General features: G+C 43.2%; 1 protein-coding gene across 1 annotated transcript in view; it reads left to right on the top strand.

Moving 5' to 3' along the window:
- The window catches only part of TLK1 (tousled like kinase 1), a gene marked incomplete in the record, with an annotated part of 2,832,579 nt that overhangs the window by 2,811,355 nt on the left and 1,469 nt on the right, over positions 1 to 19,755 (top strand).

The following is a 19,755-nucleotide window of genomic DNA, read 5'->3' as shown; positions in this document are numbered from 1 at the left end:
CACTGTCATGTGGTACATAAACCAACAAGGGGGCACTCATTCCTACCCCCTCTGCAGACTAACAATGATTCTTTGGGAAAAGTCCCTGAAACTGAACATCTACTTGCAATCCCAGTTTGTTCCGGGCAAGGACAATGTTCTGGCAGACAGGTTGAGCAGAAATTTCTTGGATCCGCACGAATGGATGCTACACCCACGCATTTTCTCACAAATAGCATCTGCATGGGGAAGACCAGACATAGACCTCTTTGCATCTCATCTCAATCATCACCTGGAAAGGTTCTGCACAAGGATACACCATCCTCTAGCTTGGAGAACGGATGCTCTTTCCTTCAGCTGGAATGCTCTAACAATTTATGCATTCCCTCCGCTACCTTTGCTCACCAAGGTGTTACTGAAGATCAAGGCAGAACCAAGAGGAATCTTGATAGCTCCAGACTGGCCAAGGCAACACTGGTATCCACTACTACTGAGCATAACTCACACCAAACCGTGGCCCTTGCCTCAATGGCCTCTGCTCCTGACTCAGCACAGTTACAAGACTGTTCATCAGAACCTGCAAACCTTAAAGCTGACAGCTTGGAGAGTTCCATGACTTCCTCTCCGAAAAAGTTCAGGAAATTTTGCTGGAGGCACGCAGACCTCCCACCAGAAAAACCTATTCGGCCAAATGGAACTGATTCACCATCTGGAATGTCAACAAGGGCCAGGATGCATCATTGATGAACATACCTCAGATATTAGAATACTTGGCAGAAATGTTTCACAGTGGCCTCTCATACTCTTCCATCAAAAGCCACGCTTCAGCTATCTCAGCACATTACAACTGTGATCCATCTGTGTTTTCGCATCCCTTGCTAAGACAGCTTCTAAGAGGCATAAAGAATATCAAACCTCCAAGGAAGCTACCAATTCCTGCATGGGACCTCAATTATGTCTTGGAAAAATTAACTCTTCCTCCTTTTGAACCAGCAGCATCTTCAGAAATGCAATTTCTCTCTTGGAAAACGGTTTTCCTGTTGGCAGTCACCTCAGCAAGAAGAGTCTCGGAGATACAGGCCCTCATGGCAGTTCCTCCCTTTCTCATCTTTCATCAGGACAGAGTTTCCCTTAGGGACCAATCCATCATTCATGCCTAAGGTGATATCCAGAGTGTCTCTAAACCAAGCAATTCACCTGCCTACTTTCTTTCCTAACCCTCAAAATAAAGGGGAAAAGCTGCTGCATACTTCAGACATTCACAGACAACTACGCTACTACTTGGACAGAACAAAGTCCACCAGGAAGTCTGACCAACTGTTTGTAGCCTATGCTGCTGGAGTGCAAGGAAAAGCAGTCACCAAACAAACTATCTCAAAATGGATTGGACACTGCATCAGATTCTGTTATTCTTTTCATGGAAAAAGTGTGCCAGCTAATATTAGACCACACTCCACCAGAGCTATGGCCACATCCACAGCTTTTCTAAGAGGAGTGGCTACAAAAGACGTTCTAGAGGCTGCTACATGGAGCTCCGTGCATACATTTACCAAACACTACAACCTGCCATTATACTCCAGATCCCGAGCAGGCTTTGCTTCGACAGTCCTGCAGGGCCTTCTAGCTACACCATCTCTTGCTTAGTCCTACCACCCCCAGCTTGGCTATGGTATTCAACCCATATGTCAGGACTGCAGTTGCATTCTTGAAGGACATAGTACAGTTCTGTACCTACCATAAATGTAGATGTCCAATAGATATGCAACTGCAGTCAGGTTTTCCCTCCCTCCTACCCCTCTGTTTTTCCCCTTTTGGGTCCTTTCTCCCCTTACCTATCAGCTGGGGATATATATATTATGGTGTATCTGTTTATTACTGTTGTGCATGTCTGGTTTTATCTGTTTATCCATTCACAAAATTTAGCCTTCCTTGGAGGGCACCTGGCATCTGGGGCAAGAAACACTGAAGAAGATGGCGTCAGCTGATGCCTTTATACTCCAGCCGCTCTGACGTCGGGGAGGAGGCAACATCGGCCGACGCCAGACCCAGACTTTGGAATCTGGCCGACCGAAGGGCTGCCTGAGGCAGGACAACCCATATGTCAGGACTGCAGTTGCATATCTATCGGACATCTACATTTATGGTAGGTACAAAACTGTACTTTCTTCATGTTTCATTGTTGCAGTCATTACATTTGGGTAATCTGCTTGCAGGTTGCCTTCAGTCGGCCTGATTAACAAAGTCTTGGGTCCTGCGTCGGTTGCTGTCCTTTCTTCCATGACGTCAGGTAGTCAGGAATATAAAACATGCAGCCAACGTCATTACATCAGTCTTTCTTGCCGTGCGGTGCCCGAAGTAGAAGCAGAAGCTGACTCCTGAAATTTTCGTTTTCGCGTTTCAGAACCGAAGTCTTCAACTTAAAGTTAAGTACCCTGTTGGGGAAACTTTTTCTTGCTCCTTTCCGATGTCAGTAAAAGTTAATAATTGCATTACTTGTGGAAAGCAAATACCTCATAAAGATTTTCATTCGTACTGTATTCCTTGCCTAGGCCCTGTCTACAACGTACCTTGCTGTCGGTTTTGTGCTTTATTTAATTAGCACACTATACATCGTCTGTATATTTTTGCCTCTAAATATTTCAGTTCTCGGTTTAATTATCCAGAAATGTCATCGGTTAGCCATCCGACTATTGGGATTCAAAAAAAACGCAAAGATAAAGACAGAGGCAGGCCGCCGCGGTCCAAAACTGCCAATGACGCTTCTCCTAAGCCAGTCGCCAGTTCGCCGGTACTCAGGCGCTTTCGAAGCCCCTAATACCTGCTACTTCTGATTCGCAGGCCTCTACTGAGACCCATTCAGAGTCCGGTATGCCACGAGATACTTCAACTATGGAACCCGCGGATGTCTCTACCTTGCATGGGTCCGGAGCCTCTGTGCAGGGACCGGCTTCTGAGGGTGTATTCAGGCCTACAGACTAGCATATTAAATCGACACCTCCTTCATTACTAAGGCCTAAATCTTGATCCATGTCTAAAAAATTGACACCCAGGCCACATGCTCAGGCCCCTATGCCTAAAAAAAACTAATTATTAAAATGGCTGAAGATCTAATAACTCTAATCAGGGGTAGTCAACCCCCCCCCCCCAAGAGGCCTAGGGCTGAGCTTGATCAGGATACTGTTACTTCTAACTCTTCTGATGACCTGGATTTGTCCATACCTACTTATGAGGATTCTGATGCAGAGGATTCTATTCCCTCTGCTTCCTTTCCTGAGGATTTTTCTTTTGGGGAAACTTTACATACTTTAATGGAGCATTTCTACTGGGAAAGCCAGGAATTTTCTGATTCAAAAAAGAGGCTTAGGGATTTCCTTCTTCTACCTCAGCATAGGACTTTGGCTATACCTCCTGTACTAGACATTGTTGATGTGTTTTTGGAATCCAGTTTGGCCCTTGATTCCCTGCCTCCTGCTCCTAGTAAACCTGACAGATACTACAGGGTTCCTGAGTCACACAAGTTCCTTTTCAAAAATTCTGTTGCAAATCCAGAAGACTCTGTTTCTCAGTGGCCCAAGGGCATTAAGGCTTCTACTGCTAAAAATCCCTACCCCTTCTGATAGAGACTCCAAGACGCTGGATAGACTGGGTAAAAAGGCTTATACTTCTGCAACCTTGGCAATCAGAGCTTTAAACTGCCAATTTCATATGTTAAAAATCAGTAACATGTTATAGGACTCCTTAAACAGAAAATGATGATTCCTGACTGTGTGGAAAGATTTACAGGACTTAATGCATTCTGCTGAAAAAGTTGGAAAACACACTTTGCAATGTGGTTTTGATTCTTTAGAGGCCTCTTGCTGTTACTGGGTCTGTGCTTAAAAGGCATGCTTGGCTTAGGGAACAATCTTTGCCTGATCATGTTAAAGCTAAATTGTTGGATGCTCCTTTAAATCAGGACCGCCTCTTTGGCAGCAGTGCTGAAGAAGTTCTTAAAAAGATGGAAGATGAAGCTAAATCTGTGCAAACTGTAAAGATTTTTTACAAGTGCAACCTCCTAGATTTAGTAGGCACTGGCCTACTAAGAATTGGTCCTTTCCAGTCCCTTCCAGGTCCTCTCACGCTAAACCCAGATACAGCAAAAACCCCAGGTTTCAGTCCCAGGGGACTCTCAGAACTAATCATTGGGGGGCCTCCACTTCCAAATCTGGAAATAGCAAGACACCCCCCCATGGTAAACGGTCTCAAACACTTATCCTTTGACTGCCCCTTTGGAGGGAAAGGTTGCTCTTCATGCAAAGAACTGGAAACTCATAACCCAGGACAAATGGGTGTGTCCCAGGGATACAGATTTCATTTCCACACCTTGCCAACACCAAATGGGTGGCTAGACCTGCCCCGAATCAGTGGGCAGAGGATCAAAAACAAGTACTGTCCCTCTTACGCATGGGGGCTGTTCAGCTGGTGCCAGAAGAGGAAAATTGAAAAGGTTTCTACTCCAGACTTTTCCTGGTACCCAGAAAAGACAGACTATAGCATCCAGTCCTGGACCCGTGTACTCTAAACACCTTTCTGGAGATTCCAAAATTCAAGATGCTGACTCTTCACCAATTACTTCTTATGCTAGGCAAAGACGCCTGGTTGGCAACACTAGATTTAAAAGAAGCATACCTGCACATCCCAATAAGGGAATCTTGCAGAAGATACCTACGCTTCAAAGCAGGCTACACGCATCATCAGATGTTCTTCGTGTTTCACTGTTGCAGTCATTACATTTGGGTAATCTGCTAGCAGGTTGCCCTCAGTCGGCCTGAATTCCAAAGTCTTGGGTCATGCGTCAGTTGCTGTCTCCTCTTCCATGACTTCAGGTCATCAGGGGTATAAAACAAGCAGCCAACGCCATTTTCTTCAGTCTTTCTTGCTGTGCGGTACCTGAAGCAGAAGCAGTTCGCAAGAGCTAGTCGGCCGACTCCTGAAATTTTCGAGTTTGAGTTTCAGAACCGAAGTCTTCACTAAAGCTAAGTACCCCACTGGGGAAACTTTTTTCTTGCTCCATTCCGATGTCAGAAAAAGTTAATAATTCTATTAGTTGTGGGAAACAAATACCTCATAAGGATTTCCATTTATACCGTATTCCTTGCCTAGGCCCTGATCACAACGTAACTCGCTGTCGGTTTTGTGCTAGATTTAACCAATGCACTATTAAGCGTCAGTATATTTTTGTCTCAAAATATTTTGGAAACAGATTTAACTGCTCTGAAATGTCGTCGGATAGCAATCCGACTACCAGAGTACACAAAAAACGCAAAGAAAAGGACAGAGACAGACCGTTAAGGTCCAAAACCGACGAAGCTTCTAAGCCAGTCACCGGTTCGCCAGTACTCAGTGAGGCGCTTTTGCAGCCCCTGATACCCGCTACTTTAGAGTCGCAGGCCCCTAAAGAGGCCCATGTGGAGTCCGGCATGCTGCGAGATACTGAAATATTGTACCCATGGATGTCTCTCCCTCAGATGGGTCCGGAGTCGCTGAGCAGGCACCGGCCTCTGAGGGTGTATTCAGGCCTCAACATTTTTATATAAAACCGACAACTGCAAAACCAAAGACAAAAGCAACTTCTAAAACTAAGAAACTGATGCATGAGCCACATGCAAAGGCCGCTATGCCTAAAAAACAGATGATCAAAATGGCTGAAGACCTATTTACCTTGATCAGGGCTTCCCAACCTCCTCCTGATAAGAGACCTAGGCAAGACACTGATTATGAATCTTCAGATCAGGTTTCTATTTCTTCTGATTCCTCTTCTGATCAGGATTTATCTATTCCTCCCTATGAAGATTCTGATGCAGAGGAATCTATTCCATCTGCATCACCTCCTGAGGATTATTCATTTGGAGAAACCTTGCATACTTTGAGGGAGCATTTTCACTGGGAGAGTCAAGATTTCTCAGAATCAAAAAAGAGGCTCAGGGATTTCCTTCTCCCTCAGCACAAGCCGTTAGCCATACCCCCTGTTTTAGACATTGTGGATGATGTGTTTTCTGAATCAAGCTGGACTCCTGACTCCTTACCTCCGGCTCCCAGTAAGCCTGACATATTACAGGGTCCCTGACTTTCACAAATTTTTATTTAGAAACCCTGCTGCTGACCCTGAAACTATTTCACAGTTCATAGGGAGTTAGGGCATCAACGGCAAAAATCATACCCCCTCTGACAGAGATTCAAGGGCACTGGATAGATGGGGAAAGAAAGTTTATACATCTGCAACCTTGGCTATTAGGGCCTTAAACTGCCAGTTTCATATGCTCAAGTATCAACAACATGTTATGGGATTGCCGAAACAGAAAATGATGTTGATTTCTGAATGTGCAGAAAATAAAGAATTGCAGGACTTATTGCATGCAGCTGAACAAGTTGGAAAGCATACTTTGCAGTGTGGTTTTGATTCCTTAGAGGCCTCCTGCAGGGCTGCAGTTACTGGATCTGTGGTTAGGAGGCATGCCTGGCTAAAAAAAGCAAAATTTGCCTGATCATGTTAAAGCTAACTTACTGGGTGCACCTTTACAGCATGATACTCTGTTTGGTATTAAGGCAGAAGAGGTTTTAAAGAAAATGGAAGACAAAGCTAAGTCCATGCAAACTATAAAAGACTTCTTACAAGTGCAGCCACCAAGATTCAGTAGACACTGGCCTACAAAAAAATGGTCCTTTCCTGTGTCCAACAGAGCTCAAAGGGGCAAATCCAGATGCCCTAAAGGTTCTAGATACCAGGCACAAGATTCCTACAGGTCAAAGCAATGGGGTGCTTCTACCTCCAAATCTGGAGGAGATAAAGCGCAACACTATAGAAAACAGTCCCAGTGACTTCCCTCCGCCATCACCAAGCACTTATCTTTTGGCAGCACCCTTAGGGGGAAAATTAGCACTTTTTACTCAAAATTGGCAGTTAATAACCCAGGACAAGTGGGTGCTAAACATAGCATCACAGGGATACAGATTCCATTTCCATACTCTGCTAATGGCGAACGGTTGGCCGGATCTGCCAAAAATTCAATGGGCAGAGGTACAGAAACAAGTTATGGATATGGGGCTATTCAGCCCGTACCAGAACAGGAAAAAGGACAAGGTTTTTACTCAGGACTGTTCTTGGTACCCAGAAAGGACAAGGCCTGGAGGCCAATACTGGATTTATCAATTTTGAACACATTCCTGGACATTCCAAAATTCAAAATGCTAACTTTGCAGCATCTTCTGCCCATGCTGGGCAAGAATGCTTGGCTGGTGACATTAGACCTAAAAGAGGCATACCTGCATGTCCCAATAAGGGAATCATGCAGAAGATACCTCTGTTTCAAGGCTGGCTTAATGCATTACCAATTCTCTGCACTGCCCTTTGGCTTATCTACTGCGCCCAGGGTCTTTACAGAGTGCCTGGCACCAGTAATTGCATTTTGCAGACAAAGAAGTATACAAATATATCCTTACTTGGATGACTGTCTCATTTAAGCAGAAAGCAAGGACACTCTTCTTCAGCACCTGGCATTTATGAAAAGGCTTCTAACATGCGTAGGGTACACAATAAACTAAAAGAAATCACAACTGGTACCCTCTCAAAAGATAGCATTCCTGGGTGCAAGCTTGAATACAACTGCCCAGATGGCTTTCCTCACGCCAGACAAACAAAGGCAACTGACTACTTACTTCAAACTGATGGCAACAAAAGCCCTGTTATCTGCAAGACAAACTCTGCAGGCTTTGGGGTTCATGGCATCCTGCATCCTACTGGTTCCGTATGCAAGACTGCATATGAGGAAACTTCAATGGTACCTAAAAAGTTTATGCAGTCAGTATTGTCACAGTCTGGAAACAATGATTCCTCTCATTCCCTGCCTACAACAGGAGTGTCTATGGTGGGCAAAGGCATGTCACCAAAACAGGGGATGGGCCTTTACTCTACCCCCTGCCAGCCAAACCTTAACAGACGCATCAGATTATGCATGGGGGGCCCATCTGGCAGGAAGATGCATTCAGAGCATATGGACCCCAAAACAAATGCATGTGCATATCAACCAAAAAGAGATGTTAGCTGTTCAAAATGCCCCGACAGCCTTCAAGGACTTGCTTCATCTAGGACAACTAATGATAAAGACGGGACAACACCATGGTTATGTGGTATATAAACAAACAGGGGGCACACACTCGTACCCCGTTTGCAGACTAGCCATGGCACTGTGGGACACAGCTTTGAGTTATCAAGTACATCTTCAAGCTCAGTTCCTGCCAGGAAAACAAAATACTCTGGCAGACGTTTTAAGCAGAAACCTTATGGACCCTCAGGAGTGGAAGCTAGATCCACAAGTGTTCAGGATGATAACAAAGAAATGGGGGGAGCCCAGACATAGATCTATTTGCCTCTCCTCAAAATTATCAATTGAAAAGATTCTGCACAAGGACTTATCACAGACAAGCATGGAAAGTGGACGCCCTATCCTTCAGTTATTAGTTTATGCCTTTCCTTCTCTGCCTCTTCTCCCCAAGGTCCTCCTAAAAGTCAGACAAGAGAAACCAAAGATACTAATTGCCCCGGACTGGCCTCGCCAATACTGGTACCCAATCCTAAGGAACTTGTCTCAATACCCAGCTTGGACCTTACCTCAAAGACCTCCATTACTGTCCCAGCAAAACAATCAGATCCTGCACAATCAGCTCCAAACACTGAACCTGACAGCATGGCTGATCAAGTAGTTATGCAAACAACATCTCTCAGTAAAGCTGTGATGGATGTCATTTTGGAAGCCAGAAAGCCTAGTACTAGAAAATGTTATGCTGATAAATGGAAGAGATTCTGTGCTTGGAATCAAGCACAAGGAACTGATACACCAAAACCATATATTCCTCAGATATTACAATACTTGACTGAGATGCCTGACAAAGGCCTGTCTTTCTCATCAATAAAAATCCATGCCTCTGCCATTTCAGCTCATTACAATACTGAGCCACCAATCTTTTCTCATCCTTTACTAAAGCAATATCTTAGAGCAGCCAGAAATTTAAGGCCTCCCAGAAGTCCACCAATGCCTGCATGGGACCTCAGTTATGGGTTGGAAAAGCTCACCTTGTCCCATTTGAACCAGCTGCTACTGCAGATCTAAAGTTCTTATCATGGAAAACAGCTCTGCTCCTAGCAATTACTTCAGCAAGAAGAGTCTCAGAGCTACAGGCCCTTATGGCTGTGGAGCCTTTTTATTATAGTTTACTCAGAAAGGGTGTCTGAGGACCAATCCTTCTTTTATGCCTAAGGTGATTTCCAGTGTGGTTCTTAACCAAACTATTCATCTGCTAACCTTTTATCCAAATCCGCAGAACAAGGGGGAAATAATTCTGCATTCCTTGGACGTACATAGACAGCTAAGATTCTACTTGAGCAGGACGAAAGCTCTAAGAAAAACTGAGCAATTACTAGTGACATATGCTGCAGGATCAGAAGGAAAGGCTATTTCAAAGCAGATTATCTCTTAAGTGGATAAGCCACTGTATTCGTTCTTGCTACTTACACCATGGCATACCTGTGCCCAAAGGCATTAAGTCTCATTCCACCAGAGCTGCAGCTACTTCAGCAGCCTTTCTCAGAGGAGTACCAACCAACGACATTCTAGAGTCTGCGACTTGGAGTTCTGTTCACACCTTTACAAAGCATTATCATTTGCCACTCTACTCCAAATCCAGGGCAGGCTTTGCCACTGCAGTTCTGCAGGGCCTTATCGCCACCCCTAATGCTGTTTAGCTCCAGCCTCCCATCCATAGCTTTGAGATTCTACCCAAATGTAATGTCCGCAATAGTGAAACATGAAGAACATAGTACAATTGTGTAAACTTACCTTAAATGCAGACGTTAGAGTGTATTCACTGTTGCAGTCCAGGTTACCCTCCTGCCATTCCCCTTTCTTTTTGGAGTTTATCTTTCCTTCACTGTCTTCTACAACCTATGTGGTGTATTTGCTTGTAGATGAAGGTAAAGTTTTTATTGTTGCATGTATATATAGTTTATATATATATATATATATATATATATATATATATTTGTTTGTTTGTTTTGGGGGGGGTTTGCTACCTTTTTGGGGGCACCTGACATCTAGGGCAAGAAAAACTAAAGAAAATGGCGTCGGCTGCTAGTTTTATACACCTGACGTCATGGAAGAGGAGACAGCAACCGACACAGGACCCAAGACTTTGGAATTCAGGCTGACTGAGGGCAACCTGCCAGCAGATTACCCAAATGCAATGACTACAGCAGTGAATACACTTGAACATCTACATTTATGGTAAGTGTACACAACTGTACTTTCTCTGCACTGCCCTTTGGCTTGTCTACTGCGCCCAGGGTATTTACAAAGTGCCTGGCTCCAGTTATTGCATTTTGAAGGCAAAGAAGTATTCAAATATACCCATACCTGGACGATTGTCTAATTCAGGCAGAAAACCAGGATATACTTTTAAATCATCTGGCATTTGTAAAAAGGGTTCTAACTTGTCGGGGTACACCGTAAACGAAAAGAAATCACAGCTGGTACCCTGTCAACAAATTACATTCCTGGGTGCAAGCTTGAATACAACTGCCCAGATGGCGTACCTTACGCCAGAAAAGCAAATTCATTTGGTAACCTACTTCAAGCAAGTGTCCACAAAAACCCTGCTATCTGCAAGACAAATACTGCAAGCCTTGGGGTTCATGGCCTCCTGCATTCTTCTAATTCCTCTAATTCCATATGCAAGATTGCATATGAGAAAACTACAGTGGTATCTAAAATGTCTGTGGAGTCAACATTCACACAGCCTGGAAACAGTGATTCCTATCATACCTTCCCAACGCCTGGAGTTCCTCTGGTGGGCAGAGGCCTGCCACCAAAACAAGGGACTACCATTCACACTACCCCCTACCACTCAAACCCTGACTACAGATGCATCAGACTATGCATGGGGGGCTCACTTGGCAGGGAAGTGCATTCAGGACAAATGGAACCCAAATCAAGTGCACCTACACATCAATCAAAAAGAAATGTTAGCTCTACAGAATGCTCTGACAGCCTTCAAGGACTACATTCTTCCAGGACAACTAATGGTAAAGACGGACAACACCATGTTTATGTGGTACATAAGCAGGGGGGTACACATTCCTACCTCCTCTGCAGACTAGCCATGGCATTGTGGAACACAGGCTTGAGCTACCAAGTGCACCTACAAGCACAATTCCTGCCAGGAAAATTGAATGCACTGGCAGACAGACTAAGCTGAAACCTCATGGACCCACACAAGTGGAAACTGGAACCAAGGATTTTCAACATGTTGACAAGCGAATGGGGGAGCCCAGACATTGATCTATTTGCCTCCTCCCAGAACTACCAGTTGGACAAGTTTTGCACAAGGGCTCCCCACAAACAAGCCTGAAAAGTGGATGCTCTGTCCTTCAGTTGGAAATACCTATCAGTCTATGCCTTCCCCCCACTGCCTCTGCTCTCCAAAGTTCTACTAAAAGTCAAACAGGACAAACCAAGGGTGATCTTGATTGCTACCAGACTGGCCGAGCCAACACTGGTACCCCCTCCTGCTCAGTGTGTCGCAGTTATCACCATGGCACCTGCGTCAGACTCCTTCCCTGCTGTCTCAGCAGGAGAACCAAATTCTGCACCATCAGCTTCCAACATTGAACCTTGCACCCTGGCTAATCACTTAAATTCACCTCTATCATCCCTCAGCAAACCTGTGATGGATGTCATCGTAGAGGCAAGGAGACCTAGTACTAGAAAATCTTATGCTGAAAAATGGAAAAGATTCTGTCTGGAACCAATCTAAAGGGATGAGCACAGCGGCGCCTAGTTTACCTCAGATTTTGCAATACTTAACTGAGATGCTTCACAAGGGGCTTCTTTTCTTCCATTAAAATCCACGCCTCAGCCATTTCAGCTCATTATAACACAGAGCCTCACCTCTTCACTCATCCTCTGCTCAAGCAGTACCTCAGAGGGGCTAAAAACTTGAGACCACTCAGGAGAGCTCCAACCCTTGCCTGGGACCTTAACTTTGTATTTGAGAAACTCACTTTACCTCCTTTTGAGCCAGCTGCTACTGCAGACTTAAAATTTCTTTCTTGGAAAACAGCTTTCCTTTTAGCAATCACTTCAGCTAAAAGGATATCTGAATTACAGGCTCTTATGACAGTGGAGCCTTTCATCATCTTTCATGCGGACAGGGTGTCACTCAGGACCAATCCATCCTTCATGCCCAAGGTGGTATCCAGTGTGGCTCTTAATCAGTCCATTCATTTGCCAACCTTCTTTCCCAATCCACAGAACAAAGGGGAATGGATTCTTCATTCCTTGGATGTGCACAGACCACTTAGATTCTATTTGGACAGGACTAAACCTCGAAGAAAATTGGAACAACTGCTTGTAGCATTTGCTGCAGGGGCAGAGGGGAAGGCTATTTCAAAACAAACCATTTCTAAATGGATAAGCCATTGCATTCATTTCTGCTATAAGCACCATGGAAAACCTCTCCCCCAGGGGATCAGATCTCACTCCACCAGGGCTGCATCTGCTTCTGCAGCCTTTCTCAGAGGTGTTCCTACCAGAGACATCCTAGAAGCTGCTACTTGCAGTTCTGTACATACTTTCACCAAGCATTATAATTTGCCAATTTTCTCTAAATCCAGAGCTATTTTTGCACTGCTGTCTCGCATGGCCTTATTGCTGGCCCTAATGCTATATGAACTCATCCTCCCAACCATAGCTTTGGGAATCTACCTAAATGTAATGACTGCAACAGTGAAACACGAAGAACATAGTACAGTTGTGTACACTTACCATAAATGTAGATGTTCGAGTGTATTCACTGTTGCAGTCCTGGTTACCCTCCCTCCGGCCCCCTAACTTCTTCTACACCTCTACTTTCCTTTACTATGCTTAAAAGCCTTTTTGGTGTATTTGCTTTTTGTTGGAGGTATATCTTTGTGTTTTTATGTTTATTTGCTCCCCATTGGGGGGGCACCTGACATCTGGGGCAAGAAAAACTGATTTAATGACGTCGGCTCCATGTTTTGTACCCCTGATGACCTCACATCGTGGAAGAAGGGACAGCAACCGACGCAGGACCCAAGACTTTGTTAATCAGGCCGACTGAGTGCAACCTGCAAGCAAATTACCCAAATGTAATGACTGCAACAGTGAACATACTCGAACATCTACATTTATGGTAAGTGTACACAACTGTACTTTCTTCGCTGTAGGTTTTGTGCCTTTTTTAACGCCCAAATTATTCGTCATTGGGCTATCTTTGTCTCTAAATTCTTTTGCTGTCATTCTCCGTTTTCTGAAATGGCTTCCTTAAGCCATCCGACTGTTGGATCTTCTGAAAAAAACGTAAGGATGAAGACTGAGACAGACCGCATAGGTCCAAAACTGCTGATGACTGGTCCGTTCAGCTAATCGCCAGTTCGCCGGTACTCAGTGAGGCACTTTCGCAGCCCCTGATACCTACCCGCTTCTACAGATTCACAGGCCTCTGCTGAGACCCATTCGTAGTCCGGTATGCCTTGAGTTGCTTCTTCGTCTATGGAACCAGCGGATGTCTCTACCTTGGATGGATCCGGTGCCGCTGTGCAGGCATCGGCTTCTGAGGGTGTATTCCAACGTTCCGATGTTCACATTAAACCCGACAGCTTTGTTTTTTACTAAAAATACTGAGTTTCTCAGACCCAGAGTTCACACTACGCCTAGAAAACCGATGACCAAAGCGCATGCTCCAGTGCTCCAGCTCCCTTGCCACAGAAACAAATGCTTAGAATGGCTGAAGTCCTTATAACTTTAATTAGGGGAAGCCAGCCTTCCTCCTGTAAAAGACAAAGAATTGATTTTCCTTCTGATTCTTCAGACCGTGAGTCCAATAACTCTTATCCCTCTGATTACCAGGATATACCCTTATCTATCTATGAGGATTCAGATGCAGAGGATTCCATTCCCTCTGCCTCCCCTCTAGAGGACTTTTCTTTTGGTGAAACCTTGCATACTTTGAGAGCATTTCCACTGGCGATGCCAGGACTACCCTCAGTCCAAAAAGAGACTCAAAGAATTTTTAGACTTGCCTCAGCACAGGCCTCTAGCTATATTTCCTGTCTTGGACATTGTACTTGATGTCTTCATGGAATCCAGTCTTACTGCCGATACTTCTAGCTCCTAGAAAACCTGACCGGTACTACAGAATACCTGACTCAAAAATTTCTCTTTAAGAATCCCACTGCAGATCCAGAGACTATTTCCTAGGGACCTAAAGGCATTAAGGCTACTACAGCCAAAAACCTTACCCCTTCGGACAGGGATTCTAGAGCTTTAGACAGATGGGGTAAGAAGGTATATACCTCTGCAACTCTTGCCATCAGGGCTTTGAATTGCCAGTTTCACATGTTGAAGTACCAGCAGCATATTATGGAACTGATTAAACAAAAAATGTTGTTGCTTCCAAATTGTCCAGAAAATAAAGCTTTACAACAGCTAATGCATTCTGCAAACCAAGTTGGTAAACATACTTTGCAGTGTGGTTTTCATGCCTTAGAAGCATTTTGCAGGGCTGCTGTCACTGGGTCTGTACTGAGAAGGCATGCTTGGCTGAAGGAGCAAATCTTGCCAGACCATGTCAAAGCAAAATTACTAGATGCTCCATTAAACCAGGAAAAATTGGCACAAAAGCAGAAGTTCTTAAAAAGATGGAGGAAAAAGCTAATCTATGCAAACTGTTAAAGATTTTTTTACTGGTGCAGCCACCTACATTCAGTAGACATTGACCTTCTAAAAACTGGTCCTTTCCAGTCCCTCCCAGGCATTCTCAGTCCAAACCTAGGGGCAACAGGCCACCAAGACTACAGTCTCAGGGTATCCAGAGATGTAAACAATGGAGTGCTTCCTCCTCTAAAACAGGGAGTGGTAAGCCCCACCCCCTTATGGAAAAAGTTCACAATGACTTGTCTATCTTCCTTCCCAGCAAAGCCCAAGTACTTGCACCCCTAGGAGGAAAACTCGCCCTGCCTGCACAAAACTGGATGTCCATTACCCAGGACCGGTGGGTCCTAAACATTGTATCCCAGGGATACAGATTCTACTTCCACTCACTGCCCACCCCAAGCAGGTTGCCAGACCTTCCTCCAAACCAGTGGGCAGAGGCTCAAAAGCAAGTACTTTCTCTTCTCAGTATCAGGGCTATTCAACCTGTGCCTATAGAGCAAAGGGGACAGGGTTTCTACTCCAGACTATTCCTGGTGCCCAGAAAGGAGGGCTCTTGGCGCCCTATCCTAGATCTGTTAATTCTCAACACCTTCTTTGTGGTCCCAAAATTCAAAATGTTGACTCTGCAACAGCTTCTTCCTATGCTAGCCAAGGACACCTGGCTAGTCACCCTAGACTTAAACGACACTTATCTGCACATCCCCATAAGGGAATCTTGCAGGAAATATCTACATTTCTAGGCACACTCTATGCACTATCAGTTCCCTGCACTTTCCTTTGGCTTATCTACTACGCCCAGGGTATTTACAAAGTGCCTGACTCCAGGCATTGCGTACTGCAGGCAGAGAACTATTCAAATTTACTCATACTTGGACGATTGCCGGATTCAGGCAGACAGTCAGGAATTGCTACTTCAGCACCTGCCGTTTGTAAAGAGACTTCCAACTTCTCTGAGGTACACCATCAACGAAAAGGAATCACAACTGGTGCCCAACCAAAAGATTGTATTCCTGGTGGCAAGCTTGAACACAACTTCCCAGATGGCATTCCTCGCTCCAGAAAAACAGGCTTATTTGACAAACTAATGGCCACCAAAACCCAGCTATATGCAAGAACAATACTGCAAGCCCTAGGGTTCATGGCCTCATGCATTCTACTAATTCGATATGCAAGACTGCATATGAGGAAAATTCAATGGTACTTAAAAAGACTCTGGTGTCAACATTTTTTTTTGGTGGTGGTTCAATTCCTTTTGCCTCATTTTCCCAATTCTTTGTAAAACTTTTTTAGGTCATCCGTAAATTGCTGGTTTTGTACTTTTTCTTTATATTGATCAGCATATCTTTTTTTCTGTCCATACTGATATTTATTTATTTATTTAGTTAACATCTGTTTACAGGAAAGTCTGACTTGGAACGAAGCCAGTTTTCAGCGGAGGCCCAGGGAGAAACAGGCAAAATGCTTGTCTTTGTAATGTGTGAGGAAACCCACATGGATGCAGGTAGGACATGCAGACCCCGCACAGAAGGCACCCCAGCCGAGAATCGAACCGGAAAACCTCTTGCTGTGAGGCAACAACGCAACTGCTGCACCACCGCTTAGTCCAATATTTTTAATCTGATATTTTTAGTTTATTATTTGTGATAGTGCCAAATAGATCCTGATCTGTTATGATACAGTGCGTTGTTTTTATCTTGTCTGTCTTTGAGTACTTTTGTTGATCTGTTCTATCTTCTATACTCTTCTAACAGTGACACCGCTTGCCTTAATTGTTTTATAGTTTTCTCTGTTTAATACTTACATGATGGCATTTGATTTCTCCCCTTCCTTTCCCTTACTGCCCTGTGCTTTTGTGTTAAGACTTTATCATTAATTTAGCTGCACAGTAATGTATCCTATTTAATTCTGTTATATGTAAGTAATAATGTATGTAGCTAAAATTGTCAATATGGTTTGTTTTCATATATGTAAATGTACAATTGCCTATGTCATAAGTGATAATTTAATAAATATGTTTCTTTAAAAAAAAAACTGAATGTACATCTGATGGCCCACTAAAGCATCTTCATGGGGTATGCTTTGGCCAGGCAATTATACTGGCTTAAGTAGATGTGGAAGTCTTTTGATCTCAATATACAAAGACTGGACCCTATATATTTGGTAAATACCCTGAGCAGAACAAAAGGCTTGAAAAAACAAGAAGGCGTGAGCTTCCACTGTGAACCTTTGGGTACTGTCTTCTGACTGTGTAAACTGAGATCTGCAAATGGGTGCCCTTCATTTTCAGAGTGACCAGGAGAGCATCCTTTAACAGTAAAGGATGACATGATTGTATTTGTTTGTTTATTGACATTTGATTACCCGGAAAGTCCTACTGGATAGGAGCCCATTTTCTGCAGAGGCCTGGGATGAAAAGCATATTACAAAACATTTTAAGAATAGTAATTTTACCGTCTTTAAAAATAATGCAAACCCCCCCCCCCCAAAAAAATGCAGTTTAAATAATTATACCAAATTTAGAGAATATAAAAACATTGGTTAATAATAGATACAAGTTCTACGACAGTGATTTAATAGAGAAATATTAGCCAGTTTACAGAGAAAATTAAAGCAAAGTTAAAATAATACAAACAGAAATTGCAGTATGAGGTGAGAGAGAAGCAGGCTTGTTAAAACTTCCTAAGTGATTTTTTGGAAGTGTGCCACATTTTCAGATGTGCAAATGAGTGTGGAGTCATCTGTGTACTTTATTAGGGAGGCCTGTTGTGTGGATGTGTGGGGGATGTTGCTGAGAATGCTAAAGAGGAGAGGATCAAGGATAGAGCCTTGTGACTGGGAGGTATGAAGAGAGGGTGCAGTGCCATTTTACTGACTGATCTATTGGATAGGTAATGGTGCGCTGAGAGAAACTTGACGTTTGAAGTAGAATTTAGCTGTGACAGACTGGTCTCGAACATACGTCTCAACCTCTTAGTGCAAGAAATATGGACAAAGCCTGACAAAATGGGGGGACAAAGGCCCAAAAATAGGGACAGATTTTAAATATTGCTGTTATAAACTTTGAAAGTTGCTAGAGTGACAGGGATTGTGTTAACATACATTTTCCGAGGAATCTGAAGTCCAAAACTCAAATGTATCATCATTTGATGATTTCAGTCCTCAGATCAACCCAGCGATTTGCCAGAAAAACAGAAATTTTATGAGGATTAGACCAAAAATATGAGGCGAAAATCTGAACAGTTCAGAGATATGGTCTTGAAGGCTTTAAACAAATCTAGAAATGAGGAGACGACTAGTTTGCCATTATCTGTAGTTGTATTGACAGTATCTGTATAGGTTAGAAGTGCAGTGTTAGTACTATGGGAAGGACAGAAGCTGTGTTAATGCAGGTGGAATAGTTGTTCCTGCAGGAGATAGTTTAGAAATTATTTTTAAACACATTTTTTCAAGTATTTGGCAGGGGGGGGGATAAGATTGCTATAGGTCTAAAGTTAGTGATGTCTGTTCAATTTCCTCTGTGCAGAGGGATAATATGTGACTAGAGTATGCATCCTGAATTTTTTTACTTCTACAAAATAGTGGCTGGATAACTTCAGAATGGGTCTTCATTGGTCCTTTTTTAATGACCGACATTTAGTGACGCTCATCTACCATTTTTTGTCAGTTTTGGGGAGAGAGGGTCAGAGCAAAAAAATGCCCCATAATTGTGGTGTGTGCTAATCCTTTTGATGTTTTACATTTCAAAAAACAACTTTAATATGAACAGTAATCAGTATTTTTTGTAACTCATTCATGACCAGTGAAATATTAAACTTCAGTTTCATTGCAAAGTGAATAATAAATATAATGGTGAAAAGGAAAAGAATAATTGTACAACATCATGGATAACTAGCATCAACATAAGCTCTGTGCAAAAAACGTTAGTTAAATTGACCAGTCCTAGATGTGTGTGTGTGACGTAGAGGCCTGAATGAGGTATCCTTGGGCATCGTCATTTCTTAGTATCTATACAAATGTATGGAGTCATTTACTTTATCCTTGCCCTAGACTGTCATGAAAATGTCTTCAGTTATTTTATTTGCTAGTATGATTTCTCCTCCTTGCAGTCATGGTTTCAAAGTTCCATTTCTTTAACTTCATTCATCATTAAAATCAAAATGGAAAATTCAGCTTTTTTTTTTCCATTTCTGTGTAATTACTTTTTCATGCTACAGTTAGCATCACGAGTAACATGTCTTCAATATACTTCGGTTCATAGGTTCTTAACTAAGATTGATTGGGGAGAATCATAAGAAGCCTAGCCTTGCATTCCCTTGGTAGTTTTTAACCCTTATGTTTTGCATACAAGTAATCCAGAGATATCTGAACAAGGATACGTTGGGACAGTTGCTTGCTTTCCCTATCCATGAGAAATAGGGTTGCTAAACTGGGAATGGATTTGTTTATCCATCCATTTGTCCAAATTACATTTGTGTATAGTAAGAGAAGTACTTTGCTTTATGTGGATTGGAAGATGGTTTCATATTCCTTTGATATTCTCTATGATACAAACTTATCCCTTAAACATGTTCTGTTTAGTTTGCAAAAGAGATTTGGGATCCCTTGAGTGAGTATTTATGATACCATTGGACTTGAATGTGTAATAGATCCGACAACTGGGTCTGTTGAAGCTCTGTAAGCAAGGCAGGGGTCACCTCTTAGTAGCCTGAATGATACTGAGAAGAGGGACAAGGCTTTGAGATGGTCTGCATGAATTTTTTAGTGAGTGCTGTGATCTTTCCAGTTGGAACACGTGCTTGGGCAGGTACATACAAAAAGGGGTGTTATACTTCATGGTCAGCCTGAAAAGTGCCAAGTACAGTGGAACAATTGTATCCCTGGATCTGGACACAATACCTTTATGTAGAAGTTGTGCAACGATAAATTACTTCCTTACAACAGTGACTACATGGTGATCTGAGCACAGATCATTGTTGACAGATTCCCACATCCCTAGCTACAGAATCAATTT

Source organism: Protopterus annectens, chromosome 6.part1, assembly GCF_019279795.1.
Source record: "Protopterus annectens isolate FY-2018-M chromosome 6.part1, PAN1.0, whole genome shotgun sequence".
Taxonomy (NCBI): domain Eukaryota; kingdom Metazoa; phylum Chordata; order Ceratodontiformes; family Protopteridae; genus Protopterus; species Protopterus annectens.
The sequence above is the reverse complement of the archived record's forward strand: the minus strand, read 5'-3'. Positions and strand labels throughout refer to the sequence as shown.